Raw genomic sequence first — 14719 nt, forward strand, 5'->3', positions numbered from 1 at the left:
AACTTAATCAACTTAACCCCTTAACCTTCCCTGTAAAATACCGTAAAAAAATAGTAATAAATAATAAGGTTTAATGGATGAATAACCTTATCGGAATTTTTAGGAATTTTCTGATAATTTTTCGGAGCTCATATGACGAGTTTATGGGGATGAATTTATAGTATAAGTGAAAATCTATTTGGATATCCCAATTAAAGTGGGAGTTGATAGATTTAATTAACCATAGGTATTTAATTATGCCCTAAGTCCCTATTTTTCTTTCTCTTCCTCTCCTGATTCCCCTCTTCCTCTCTTCCTCTCGCGTCGACCCCCTCTTCCTCTCTTCCTCTCACGCCAACCTCTCCTCTCCCAATCCTTCATCGCCGCTAACCATAGAGCTCCGATTTCCGGATATTACGATCTCGATCCACCGTCGACCGGGAGTCACAACTCTTCTTTTCTTCCTCACGCGCGCCCTAGATCCAAGCTGTCTCCCTCTCATGCGTGGCGCTCTCTGGATCGATGTTGCGGCCACCATCTCATCGCTGACCTTTCCTTCAGCCACAAGTAAGAGATCCGACACCCTTCGATTGTGCTGAGCCATATTTCCTGATTCCACTGCCGCCCTCGCTTCCTCTTCTCCTCATTTCTCTCCTGTGCCCTAGATCTTCTCTCGATATTGTTGTTTGCAGTCATGCATCATCGGAACATTGCTGTCCGATCCCATCCAATCCATTGCTGGCAAATCCCAGTCGACGCCGTCAACCTCTGCTCATTGCCACAGTTAGTGTCATGGCTATCTGGCCATCCAAGATGTGGCCATTGATCAGTTTCGGTAACCATTGATGCTGTTTCCACCTCCGACCACCAAACGTCTATCATCGATTGCTGTGAATCATCGTTGGAAGAGCCAGAAATGGAGAGGAGACTGCCGGTATTAGATTAAGGTAAGGAAATGCTTGGAATTGGATTGGCAGTGATCAATTTTCTATTCTGTGTATTGGGATGTGGAGATTTGATGCTTGACAGGTCTTTGTAGCTTCCGTCAACACTATTTGCCGGTGGACCAGAGCTCCGACCACATTTATTGGCAACCAGCTCCTCCAGCAATGAATTAATAGGGAGCATCTGAAATTTGGGTGAGTTGTTGGGATTGATTCAAGTTAGTTTAATCTAATTTGATTATGGAATGTTTAATCCAATGTAATTGTGATTGTTTATGGGGTAATTGATTCATGAGGGTTATCTTGGTGATTTCTTAATTAGATGGGTGATTGGAAATACAATTTTGATGAGTGTGATGATTAGTGTTGATTGATTGTGGAATATGGATGATTTTGTTATTGTTGAGATGTAATTGAGTTTGTATATTCGGATGGTAGATTGAATAGGGTTATTTAATCTATTTTGTTGGTGTGGTTCATTATGCTTGTAGTTGATACATGGATTAAATGATGGTGAAAAAGGGAATCATTAACTGATTGAGGTTGCCCTGATTGATTGGTGAAAATTAAAGAATTTATCGGTGGATTAAGAATGGATTTATCATCTAATTGGATTTGGATCATTAGGTGGAATTAAACATGGTTACCTAATCGAATTAAAATTGAGTTTTGGGTTTAGCTAATTATTGTATATGTGATTAGCTAAACTGTACATCATGTGATTTGCAGGACTCTGATTCGAGACAAGCGTCTCGACATTGGATTGTTTAGCACAATTGACAGATAAAGGCGAGTACCTTTGACTTATCTTTTTGATATTGTCTTTATGATATGCTTAGTAGGTTATAACTAGTAGTAATAGTTATGTTTATATTTGCTAGGTATGTCACTACTTGATACCCGTAGTATGCCTATGTTATTATTTGTTGTGCATTTATGTGTATGTCCTCTTGAGTCTTGGCATGTGTACTTATGTAGTGACATACAATGCATTTCCGAATAAAGGTCTAGCTATTAGATATACTTGTCTTGTGTTCCTAGTTTTATTACTTGGTATGTGTACCTAGATTTATTAATTGGCATGTGTACCTAAGTTTATTACTTGGCATGTGTACCTAGGTTTATTTTCTGGCATGTGTACCTAGATCATTATTATGGACTTGGTTTCCTTTTTGGTACACATTATGAGGAGGTTGGTATTTTTCAGAATTTACATGCTTTAGTGTCATGCACCATTTTACATGATTGCATGCTGAGCGATTGTCGGCTCCATTGTTGTTGAGTACATCGCCAGTTACATGATCTGCACACACAACCACTTATGGGTTAGTGGTTTATCAGGCAAGGTGTATGACAGTTTTGCTCTATCAGGCTCCGCTGGTCCGCTCATGGGTAGTGTTGACTGCAGCGTGGTAGCGGGCAGGGATCCCTCCTCTTCACTATGACACAGGGAGATGAGAGCTTTGGCTCCCCCACTCTGTTTGGGATAGGAGGATAGGTGTACTCCGACAACATCCTGTCCACTCGGTCACTTAGAAGTAGTGATGGCAGAGTACACAATTGTCATATCCCTACCCACTTGGCCTCACCATCGCGTGTGAGGTGGCTGACTGGCGTCAGGGGTGATCATGTCTTTTGCATCATATGCATGGATTGCATTTATTGTTTGTGATTGCTGCATTTTGGATGTTGCATTTTTTATGGATGCATATGATTGACATGCATACAGGAGATATGATGTATTTGGTTTGATGACCCTACATCTGTTAGTGTGGTTCCCACCCTTATGTCAGGATAGGAGGCTCTGGTGAGTACAGTTTTTCTTATATTGTTCAATTTTGTATTCCCTATTATTGATCAGGAGACTGTACTCCATGATTATTATTGTTAGATATATCTTACTATGCATGTTAGTTCGATACCGCTGAGTTGTTGAACTCACTACCCTTTTTTTCCTGTTATTTTCAGGTTATCACATAGATATATCGTGTCGCTTGGAGTATCCTGTTTGTCAGTCCCACGTCACATCAGAAGACGGTTTACCTCGCTCTTGATTTCTTTTTATATATTCTTTATTAATTTGGCATGGTATTGGTGTTTAGCCATGTGACTATTTCGTTATTTTTGGTGTTGTATTTGTGTTTTAAGCCGTGCCGACACACATTGTGTTGTTTTAGTTTGTATGTGCTTCCCTTTTGTTTTTTTTTTGTTGTGTTCTTAGTATAACCTTGTGGGCTGTTATATATATATAACTGCGTGGTTATGGTTATTTTGTTCCAACTGAGTGGGCTAAGTATATAACTGCGTGGTTGTATATATATTCCAGCCGTGTAGGCTAATGTATTCTTGTGGATGTATTCATGCTTCAGATTGTCACTAGTACAAGGGAGATGTTGCCGGATTTTCCTTTGGCAGGGACTCCTCTGGGTGTGACAATTTATTAGTATTAGAGCCACAGGTTTACGAGGCCTGGTTTCCATGTTTTGGATTTCATGATTTGGTTTTCTCGATGTGGCTTTTCAAGTTTTGGGACCAGGCAACAATAGGACATCTCTAAGCTATAGGAGGTATGTTTGATACTGTTATCATGCACTTCTTTTAGTACATATATAGTTATCTATGATAGTTAGTTATGACATGTGTTAGTACTCTTTTAGTATTCGTCTAATTGTTGTAGCATATATTTCATGTGATGGGTTAACCACTGATCACGGTTGACCCTACTGGAGATCAAGGATAACAGTCATAGGGATTCGTCATATTATACACCAGTAATAATCATGTTGACTTAGTCTGTAGAGGATTAATTTATATTCTCTTTAGTTCTATTTGTAGAAGACTGATTTATCCTTATTGACTTGGGTAGTTGTGGTTGATTTACCTTAGTTACTTTTGTTGAGGATTGATGTAATCTTATTGGATCAGTTAGTTGATGACCAATCTATTTTGCTGGTTCGATCAGTAAGGGACCGACTTACTCTATTTCTATAGAGATTTTAATTTTTTTGGGTTGCTCGTGTTTTGTTAGATATTTTGAGGCATATTTTGGTACATGGCTTGTACCAATATAGTGGAGACTGAATTAGCCGTATACCATTGTTGGTTTGGTCAGTTTGTAGAGGATTGACATATCCTATTCCATGGGAACTTTGACCTTGTATCGTCTGTACCTGGTAGGATGACTTAGAAGGTACATTCGGATAGAATACCCCCACTCATGTGGAAAGGTCTAGAGCTAGCTGTTTGACACTTACGAGATACAACCATTTCATGGGTGTATGAATTGGAGGGTACATTTGGATATATATAGTTTGTATTGGCGTAAGAAAAGGTTAAGTTAGCTGCTTATCTTTTACGTGACAAGGCATCACGTGAAGGAAGAAGCAGATGATGATTTTTGAGATCAAGGCATGATTGGGTGATTATGTTGAGGTGTTTTGAGAGCGAGTACTTTTCTGCCTCCTTTGGTGGTATGATGGTTAATAAGGTGATGGTCAGTTGACTTGCCTAATGCTATTCCATGGGGGATCCTGACTCATGGGTCGATCACGGATATCCTTGATGGTATCTAGAGATTTATGACCCGCAGTGATACAAAGATAGTGTTAGTTGATTAACATCTATGAAGTTTCACGTTCACTGAGTGAAAATATCTTATGATGATTTACGAGGAGCAGAGCATTGATAGACAGTTATGTCGGTTAGCTATTTGTTGATAGTACTTCTCTACCCTTGTGGGAATTGCTCATCACTAGAGGTTACTGAACCTCAGGTGGAGCAATCGTAGTATGATGTGTTATAAGACAATGGTTAATTGACTCAACTAGCATTGCCTCCATCGAGTAAGCCGAGACTTTGACCACATGATCATTTTACCAAGGTATTGAAGTCTATAATTCAGATTGGAGTGTTCAATCTTTTGTCTACATTTATCGGAAGACATTTACGGATATAATTATGAGATTTATGGTGATACTCTCTGATGGGTAGACTTTCAATCAAGAGGTTGAGTGACCCTTTGAAATTTGGATTGTGATTCTTTAATTGTGGATATTTGAGTATCTAAAGGATGAGATTTGACATACTCCTTAGACATTGTTTGAATAGGATTAGTAGAATTTTTATACTCATATTTTTGGATATTAGGGTACCCGATACGATGAAAATTGGTCATTGTGGAGTTATCATGGTTGATTATTGTTGAGGATGGTTTAAGGGTAAGGAATATTGTGAGATTAGATATTGTGATATGTTGATTTCTAATGAATTATTGGATTAAATGTTGAGTTATGTGGTTGTCTGATAATCTATTAGTGGATAATTGTTTTGATAATCTATTAGTGGGTATTTGTTTTGATGATCTATTAGTGGATATTTGTTTTGATGATCTTTTAGATGGGGTTGTCATTGATGGTGACATAGTGAGTGTCATGTGTGATATTTAAGGATTTGGTGATATGTAGTTGGTGATCAGATTACAGATTCTTTGCTAGTAATCTTATGGTTGAGTATGCCTTATATACGGACATTATGAGTTTTTGGTAATGTCATTTGGGCTTACCAATGCTCCAGCGGTATTTATGGATTTGATGAACCGTGTCTTCCTAGAGTATCTAGACCGATTCGTTATCGTCTTCATCGACGATATTTTGATCTACTTGCATTCCGAGGAGGAACATGAACAACATCTTCACATAGTCTTGGAGCCTCTTTGATGACATCGTCTATATACGAAGTTCAGCAAGTGTGCTTTTTGGCTATCCTTAGTCGGTTTTTTGGGACACGTGGTTTCTATCCGAAGTATTTTAGTAGATTCTCAGAAGATCAAGGCTGTCACCAACTGGTAATAGCCAAAATTAGTTCAGGAGATTCGTAATATTTTAGGATTGGTCAGATATTACAGACGGTTCGTTGAGGGGTTCTCTCGCATTGCTATGCCTCTGCCACGCCTGACTAGGAAAGGCGTGAAGTTACATGGTCAGGAGCCTGCGAGACCAGCTTCCAGGAGTCGAAGCGGAGATTAGTGTTGGCACCATTTCTGGTTTTGCCCTCTGGAGAGGACGGATTCGTACTCTACACCGCCGCTTCTCTACAGGGCTTGGGAGTTGTTTTGATACAACATGGCAAGGTAGTCTCCTATGCTTCTCGTCAGTTAAAGGAGCCTGAGAAGAACTACCCAGTACATAATCTAGAGCTGGCCGCCATTATCTTTGCTTTAAAGATTTGGCAGCATCATCTGTATGGTATTACATTTGAGATTCTCACTGATTATAAGAGTCTCAAATATCTTTTCACCTAGAAAGAACTCAGTCTCCGACAGAGGAGATGGATGGAGTTCCTGAAGGATTATGACTGTACCATTAGCCACCACTCAGGGAAAGCTAATGTGGTTGCCGATGTACTTAGCCGGAAGTCCAGAGGGACTTTAGCTTGCCACCGAGTTTTAGTCACGGACTTGATTCAGGGTTTCTCCGAGTTTGGCCTTGAGGAGCAGGGACAAATAGAGCAAGATATTCTGGTTACCATTGTTGCTCAGTCATTGATCAGGATGAGGATCCGAGAGGCCCTGGCCGGTGATCAACGCTTACAGTCCATTGGCAGCCAGATAGCTTCTGGGCAGCAGACGGAGTTCACCTGAGATGACGAGGGTATTATTTATTTCCGAGGAAGATTATACGTACCTCAATCTCACCCAGTTATGGAGGAGTTACTTTAGGAGTCTCATCACTCCCGATTTGTTATCCACCTAGGCATAACTCGCATGTATCGAGATTTGAGGTGTTCCTATTGGTGGAATGACATCAAGAAAGACATCGCGGAGTTTGGAGCTAGATGTCTTGTCTGTCGGCAGGGGAAGATTGAGCACCATAAACCTGCCAGATTACTTCAGAGGAATCCTATTTCGGAGTGGAAATGAGAGCACATCACTATGGATTTTATGGTGGGATTGCCTAGGACACGACGAGGCCATGACGCGATTTGGGTAATCGTTGACCGATTAACCAAATTCGCACACTTCTTAGCGATTTGGAAGACCCATTCTAGATCAATTGGCAGATTGCATGGTGTTCCTTTGAGCATTATATCGGATAGAGACTCATGGTTCATGTCCTGGTTCTAGCAGAGTTTGCAGCAGGTATTGGGTACACAGCTCCATTTCAGTACAACATTCCATTTGCAGACAGATGGACAGTCAGAACGGACCATTCAGACTTTAGAGGACTTGCTAAGGTCATGCGTTATGGATTTCAGAGGCAGCTGGCAGGACCACCTGCCATTAGTAGAGTTCTCCTACAACAATAGCATTTATACTGTTTATTTATTGTTAGTACTTGCTGATGGTAAATAACAAAAAATTTAGGGATCAAATTTTTATTAGTGGAGGAGAATGTAAAATACCATAAAAAATAGTAATAAAATAATAAGGTTTAATGGACGAATAATCTTACCGGAATTTTTAGAAATTTTTAAGAATTTTTTGAGAATTTTTCGGAACTCGTATGACGGATTTAAGGGGATGAATTTATAGGCTAAGTGAAAGCCTGTTTGGATATCCCAATTAAAGTGGGAGTTGATAGATTTAATTAACCCTAGGTATTTAATTAAGCCTTAAGTCCCTATTTTTCTTTCTCTTCCTCTCCCGATTCCCCTCTTCCTCTCTTCCTCTCGCGCTGATCCCCTCTTCCTCTCTTCCTCTCATGCCGACCTCGCCTCTCCCAATCCTTCATCGTCGCTGACCATAGAACTCCGATCGTCAGATATTGCGATCTCGATCCACCATCGGCCGGGAGTCACAACTCTTCTTTTCTTCCTCATGCGCGCCCTAGATCCACGTCGTTTCCCTCTCATGCGTGGCACTCTCTAGATCGATGTTGCGGCCACCATCTCATCGCCGACCTTTCCTTCGGCCACAAGTAAGAGATCCGACACCCTTCGATTGTGCCGAGCCTTATTTCCCGATTCCACTGCTGCCCTCACTTCCTCTTCTCCTCATTTCTCTCCCGTGCCCTATATCTTTGCTCAACATTGTTGTTTGCAGTCGTGCATCATTGGAACATTGTTGTCCGATCCCAGCCAATCCATTGTCGCCAAATCCCAGTCGATGTCGTCACCCTCTACTCGTTGCCACAGTTAGTGTCGTAGCTATCTAGCCATCCAAGACGTGGCCATTGATCAGTTTTGGTAACCATTGATGCTGTTTCCACCTCCAACCACCAAACATCTATCGTCGATTGCTGTGAATCATCGTTGGAAGAGCCAGAAATGGAGAGGAGACTGCCGGTATTAGATTAAGGTAAGGAAATGCTTGGAATTGGATTGGCAGTGATCAATTTTCTATTCTGTGTATTGGGATGTGGATATTTGATGCTTGACAGGTCTTTGTAGCTTCGATCAGCACTATTTGTCGGCGGACCAGAGCTTCGACCACATTTCTTGTCAGCCAGCTCCTCTAGCAATGAATTAATAGGGAGCATCTGAGATTTGGGTGAGTTGTTGGGATTAATTCAAGTTAGTTTAATCTAATTTAATTATGGAATGCTTAATCCAATGTAATTGTGATTGTTTATGGGGTAATTGATTCCTGAGGGCTATCTTGGTGATTTGGTTAATTAGATGGGTGATTGGAAAGACAATTTTGATGAGTGTGATGATTAGTGTTGATTGATTGTGGAATATGGATGATTTTGTTATTGTTGAGATGTAATTGAGTTGTATATTCGGATGGTAGATTGAATAGGGTTATTTAATCTATTTTGTTGGTGTGGTTCATTATGCTTGTAGTTGATACATGGATTAAATGATGGTGAAAAAGGGAATCATTAACTGATTGGGGTTGCCATGATTGATTGGTGAAAATTAAAGAATTTATCGGTGGATTAAGAATGGATTTATCATTTAATTGGATTTGGATCATTAGGTGGAATTAAACATGGTTACCTAATTGAATTAAGATTGAGTTTTGGGTTTAGCTAATTATTGTATATGTGATTAGTTAAACTGTACATCATGTGATTTGTAGAACTCTGATTCGAGACAAGCGTCTCAATGTGGGATTGTTTAGCATGATTGATAGATAAAGGCGGGTACCTTTTACTTATCTTTTTGATATTGTCTTTTTGATATGCTTAGTAGGTTATAACTAGTAGTAATAGTTATGTTTATATCTGCTAGGTATGTCACTACTTGATACCCATAGTATGCCTATGTTATTATTTGTTGTGCATTTATGTGTATGTCCTCTTGATTCTTGCCATGTGTACTTATGTAGTGACATACAATGTATTTTCGGATAAAGGTCTAGCTACTAGATATACTTGACTTGTGTTCCTAGTTTTATTACCTGGTATGTGTACCTAGGTTTGTCACTTGGCATGTGTACCTAAGTTTATTACTTGGCATGTGTACCTAAGTTTATTACTTGGCATGTGTACCTAGGTTTATTTTCTGGCATGTGTACCTAGATCATTATTATGGACTTGGTTTCCTTTTTGGTACACATTATGAGGAGGCTGATATTTTTCAGGATTTACATGCTTTAGTGTCATGCACCATTTTGCATGATTACATGCTGAGCGATTGTCAGCTCCATTGTTGTTGAGCACATCGCCAGTTACATGATCTGCACACACAACCACTTATGGGTTAGTGGTTTATCAGGCAAGGTGTATGGCAGTTTTGCTCTATCAGGCTCCGCTGGTCCGCTCATGGGTAGTGTTGACTGCAGCGTGGTAGCGGGCAGAGTTCCCTCCTCTTCACTATGACACAGGAAGATGAGAGCTTTGGTTCCCCCACTCTGTTTGGGATAGGAGGATAGGTGTACTCCGACAGCATCCTGTCCACTCGGTCACTCAGAAGTAGTGATGGCAGAGTGCACAGTTGTCATATCCCTACCCACTCGGCCTCACCATCGCGTGTGAGGTGGCTGATTGGCATCAGGGGTGATCATGTCTTTTGCATCATATGCATGGATTGCATTTATTGCTTGTGATTGCTGCATTTTGGATGTTGCATTTTTTATGGATGCATATGATTGACATGCATTCAGGAAACATGATCAGGAGGCCCTGGTGAGTACAGTTTTTCTTCTGTTGTTAAATTTTGTATTTCTTATTATTGATCAGGAGACTGTACTCCATGATTATTATTGTTAGATATATCTTACTATGCATGTTAGTTCGATACCGCTGAGTTGTTGAACTCACTACCCCTTATTTTTCCTGTTATTTTTTGTTTAGCATATAGATATGTCATGTCGCTTGGAGTATCCTGTCTGTCGGTCCCACGTCACATCAGAAGACGGTTTACCTCGCTCTTGATATCTTTTTATATATTCTTTATTGATTTGGCATGGTATTCGTGTTTAGCCATGTGGCTATTTCATTATTTTTTGGTGTTGTATTTGTGTTTTAAGCCATGTCGGCACGCATTGTGTTGTTTTTGTTTGTATGAGCTTCCCTTTTATTTTTTTTCCGTTGTGTTCTTCTTAGTACTGCCGTGTGGGATGTTATATATATAACTATATGGTTGTGGTTATTTTGTTCCAGCCGAGTGGGCTGAGTATATAACTGCGTGGTTGTATATATATATTCTAGCCGTGTGGGCTGATGTATTCTTGTGGATGTATTCATGCTTCAGATTGTTACCGGTACAGGAAGATACTATCGGATTTTCCTCTAGCAAGGACTCCTCTGGGGTGTGACACTCCCCCTTTGGTATTTATCAAAAAACAGGAATAGATATTTACGCAAAAGATGTTCTAAGAAAAGTAAAAAAAAGGGAAATTTATACAATAAATAGTTTTTCAAGATTACTTGAGGGAGGGAAAAAAAATATATAACCATAAAAACTTCTCAAAATATATTTTACAAAATATGTTTAAAGATAGTTTTAAAACCACTTAACATTTCAAAATGGAAAAGAAAACAACTTATTAAAAATTTCAAAGTTTTAAAAAAAATAATTTTGAAAATAATCTTTTCAAAAACCTTTTCAAAATGTTTTCAAGACATTTTGTAGATCAGAAAAGAATTTTTTTAAAAACATTTTTTTTTAAAAAAGGGAAGCTTGGTGCACGAAGGTCCTGTTATGCGGGGTCCCGAGGAAGAATCCATTGTATATTAGTATTTCAAAACAAATTTTAAAATACTATATATTAGTATTTTCTCAAGACTAATAAAGTTGAAAATACTTCTAAAAGCTACTAACTTTATACACTTTAAGGGTTGCCAACAATAATTTTGAAAATGGCAAGTTCTCCAAAAAAAAAAAAAAAACTTTTAAAACAAAAAGTTAAAATGCTAAGTGCTGCAACATTTAAAATTATTTTTAAAGTAGTTTGGAAAAATTGAAACAGTTTTCAAAATAAATTTTCAAAACATGTAACAATTTTAAAAATGATTTTTGAAAGAGTAAAATAAAATTTTGTTGACTTATTTATCCTCCCCTGAACCTGAGATTACTCCAAAATAATCTAATCAATTATGAATTATTCTTAATTGTCTAATCGTTAGTTATTAACTGGCTATCAGAAGATAACAGTGTTCACTTGGTTAGTCAGGTTAAGTCATTTTATCCAGTTAGTGTTTGACTAACCTAGATTACTTAACCTCATTGCTATAGATTTGGTATTTAACACCTAGACTTATGCTGATGCACTGATATAAGCATCTTAAGTCTAGACAATACACCCCTTTCTAAGTTTGGCAATCACAAATAAAGTAGTCCTAATGTGTTGGTGAGATGCTCAAGTCCTAGATCTATAGGAACATGCTTTCTAAGGATTTGATCTATACTAAGGCTAAAATTAAAAATTTTAAAAATTCTAAAAATAAGGGAATTTTGAGAAAAAAAAGAATTTTGCCCTAGAATTTGGAAATTTTGAAAATGATGGTCCTAGTCTATGAAACCCATTCCTAATTTTAACAATCAGACAAAAAAAACTAACTGAAAATAGTAAGTCAAGTCATATACAATGCATAATAATGTATGTAACATGATTTGGTTTGATCATCGTCAGTAGGTGGTGGTAGGGATCGCTCAGGAGCACGCAGAGCCTGAAGAATCTGCTCAAATCAGGTGGTCATGTCATCTCGGAGAGAAGTAAATCCAGTGGCCATCTCCCCTCGAAGTGTGCTGAATCCATCCGAGACTAATTGCTGAAGATGCGCAGAGGACTCCTCAAGTTGAGCAAGTTGATCCTCGACGGATAGAGAAGTCGAGGCCTGGGTCGAGGTCGAGGGCTGGTCCGAAGTCGGAGGATACCCGAATATCTCCTCAGCCGTAAACTCTGGCCACTCCTCTTCCTCGGCTAGAATAGATGGAAAGTCATCCTCGACCTCGACTAGTGTGGCTGGTTGCGACCCACCTCTCCAGGCTAGAACCCTCTGAGCAGTGATGTCTATATGCACTAGGGCCAGCTGACGCTGACCAAACTCGTCATATGCACTAAGGGAGCTAGACGTACCCTGGGTCATATCTACTCCTATGGTCGAGAATATGTATGTCAAGATGTGACAATAGGGCATATGAACCTGATGCCTAGTGACGAGACTAGATGCATGTATGACATTATGAAACACATGTAGTGCAATGCCTATATCTAGACGTTGACAAAGAGCATACAAAAAGAAGGAGTGGGAGGGTCGCATCATCGCAACGTCGCGAGATGTGATCGGTAAATTCCAGGTAGTCAGAACTCAATATAGAATATAGTCTTGGACCTTGAAAGAGAGTAACCTAAAGTCAGTCACTGTAGGTAGTCTCTCCTCCAAAAAAAATACATATAGATAGTATCTAATATAATATGGGAGTAGGGCTCGCCAAATTGAAGATCCCTACTAGTGTAATACAAAAATGGGCATGCTAACCTCCTAAGTCCTAAACTATCATATAATAAGGTGGGGGAAAAAGTGAAAATCCTTTTCACCAACTCTGGTGGAGTAGGTCAGGTCATCTATCTTTTCTAAGTTATTATAGAACTGAGCACACAAATCAAGATTTATTGCATGACTGTAGTAAACTAGTTTATCTAACTGATAATGCTCAATGACCTGTGTGATAGGGGTGCAATACAGGGTAAAAAAGGGTTCTATTCAAGTACCTAGATTTCAATAGAACATATGTATATTGTAAAAAGGACACCTTAAGCTGCTCAGTAGGGAATCTAGCATCAGTAGATGGAGTATTGCTAGACTTAGGGAGAACATATCGTCGTTTCCTAATTTTATACACATATAAGCATAAAGAGACAAGAAAAATGCATATAAAGTATATAAACTAAGTATTGAAAATACATATTAAGGTAAGGTATACCTAGGAGATATTTTTGAGATTTTGAGGATGAAAATGTTGAGAAATCCGGGTTGGAAGGCACCTTATTGCTGCTGAAATCACGAACAGAACTCGGTTCTGTTCGCTGGAAAAAAACGGTCGGAGGCACCTTCATGCTTCATGGAAGGCGCCTTCCATACCTTATGCAGGGCACCTTTAAATGACTGAAGGCGCCTTCCATAGTTTAGGCGGGATTTTTCCCGCCTCTTTTGGGGGAGCCTCCGATGGTGTCAGAGGCGCCTTCTGGAGATTTTTTTTTTTAAGTTTTTAAATTCAATTTTTTATTTCTAATTTTTAAGTTAAATTTTAATTTTAATTTTAAAATTTAAAATTTATTTTTAAAGTTAAATTTTAATTTTTAATTTTAAGTTAAATTTTTTATATTTTAATTTTAAGTTAAATAAATTTTTAGTTATATTTTTAATTTTTTAAGTTTAAGTTAAATTTTTAAGTTAGATTTTTTTTAAGTTTAAGTTAAATTATTATTATTATTATTATTTAAATTTTAAGTTTTAATTTTTAAAATTTTAAGTTTAATTCATCGCAACGTCGCGAGATGTGATCGGTAAATTCCAGGTAGTCAGAACTCAATATAGAATATAGTCTTGGACCTTGAAAGAGAGTAACCTAAAGTCAGTCACTGTAGGTAGTCTCTCCTCCAAAAAAAATACATATAGATAGTATCTAATATAATATGGGAGTAGGGCTCGCCAAATTGAAGATCCCTACTAGTGTAATACAAAAATGGGCATGCTAACCTCCTAAGTCCTAAACTATCATATAATAAGGTGGGGGAAAAAGTGAAAATCCTTTTCACCAACTCTGGTGGAGTAGGTCAGGTCATCTATCTTTTCTAAGTTATTATAGAACTGAGCACACAAATCAAGATTTATTGCATGACTGTAGTAAACTAGTTTATCTAACTGATAATGCTCAATGACCTGTGTGATAGGGGTGCAATACAGGGTAAAAAAGGGTTCTATTCAAGTACCTAGATTTCAATAGAACATATGTATATTGTAAAAAGGACACCTTAAGCTGCTCAGTAGGGAATCTAGCATCAGTAGATAGAGTATTGCTAGGCTTAGGGAGAACATATCGTCGTTTCCTAATTTTATACACATATAAGCATAAAGAGACAAGAAAAATGCATATAAAGTATATAAACTAAGTATTGAAAATACATATTAAGGTAAGGTATACCTAGGAGATATTTTTGAGATTTTGAGGATGAAAATGTTGAGAAATCCGGGTTGGAAGGCACCTTATTGCTGCTGAAATCACGAACAGAACTCGGTTCTGTTCGCTGGAAAAAAACGGTCGGAGGCACCTTCATGCTTCATGGAAGGCGCCTTCCATACCTTATGCAGGGCACCTTTAAATGACTGAAGGCGCCTTCCATAGTTTAGGCGGGATTTTTCCCGCCTCTTTTGGGGGAGCCTCCGATGGTGTCAGAGGCGCCTTCT

The 14719-nt window shown here is 38.6% G+C and overlaps 1 long non-coding RNA gene across 4 annotated transcripts; it reads left to right on the forward strand.

The window, feature by feature from the left end:
• The first annotated feature begins 245 nt into the window (after positions 1-245).
• LOC122051626 lies at positions 246-10472 on the forward strand. 4 transcript variants are annotated; one of them, XR_006131480.1, is made up of 4 exons: positions 248-546; positions 672-926; positions 1019-1118; positions 1653-3192. It is a non-coding gene; the product is annotated as an uncharacterized LOC122051626 (long non-coding RNA). The 4 variants fall into 4 exon arrangements; XR_006131479.1 differs by adding an exon at positions 10160-10472 and having other exon boundaries at positions 258-926; positions 1653-2960; XR_006131478.1 differs by having other exon boundaries at positions 258-926; positions 1653-2730; positions 2892-3192.
• The last annotated feature ends 4247 nt before the right edge of the window (positions 10473-14719 follow it).

Source organism: Zingiber officinale, chromosome 3A (assembly GCF_018446385.1).
Source record: "Zingiber officinale cultivar Zhangliang chromosome 3A, Zo_v1.1, whole genome shotgun sequence".
Taxonomy (NCBI): domain Eukaryota; kingdom Viridiplantae; phylum Streptophyta; class Magnoliopsida; order Zingiberales; family Zingiberaceae; genus Zingiber; species Zingiber officinale.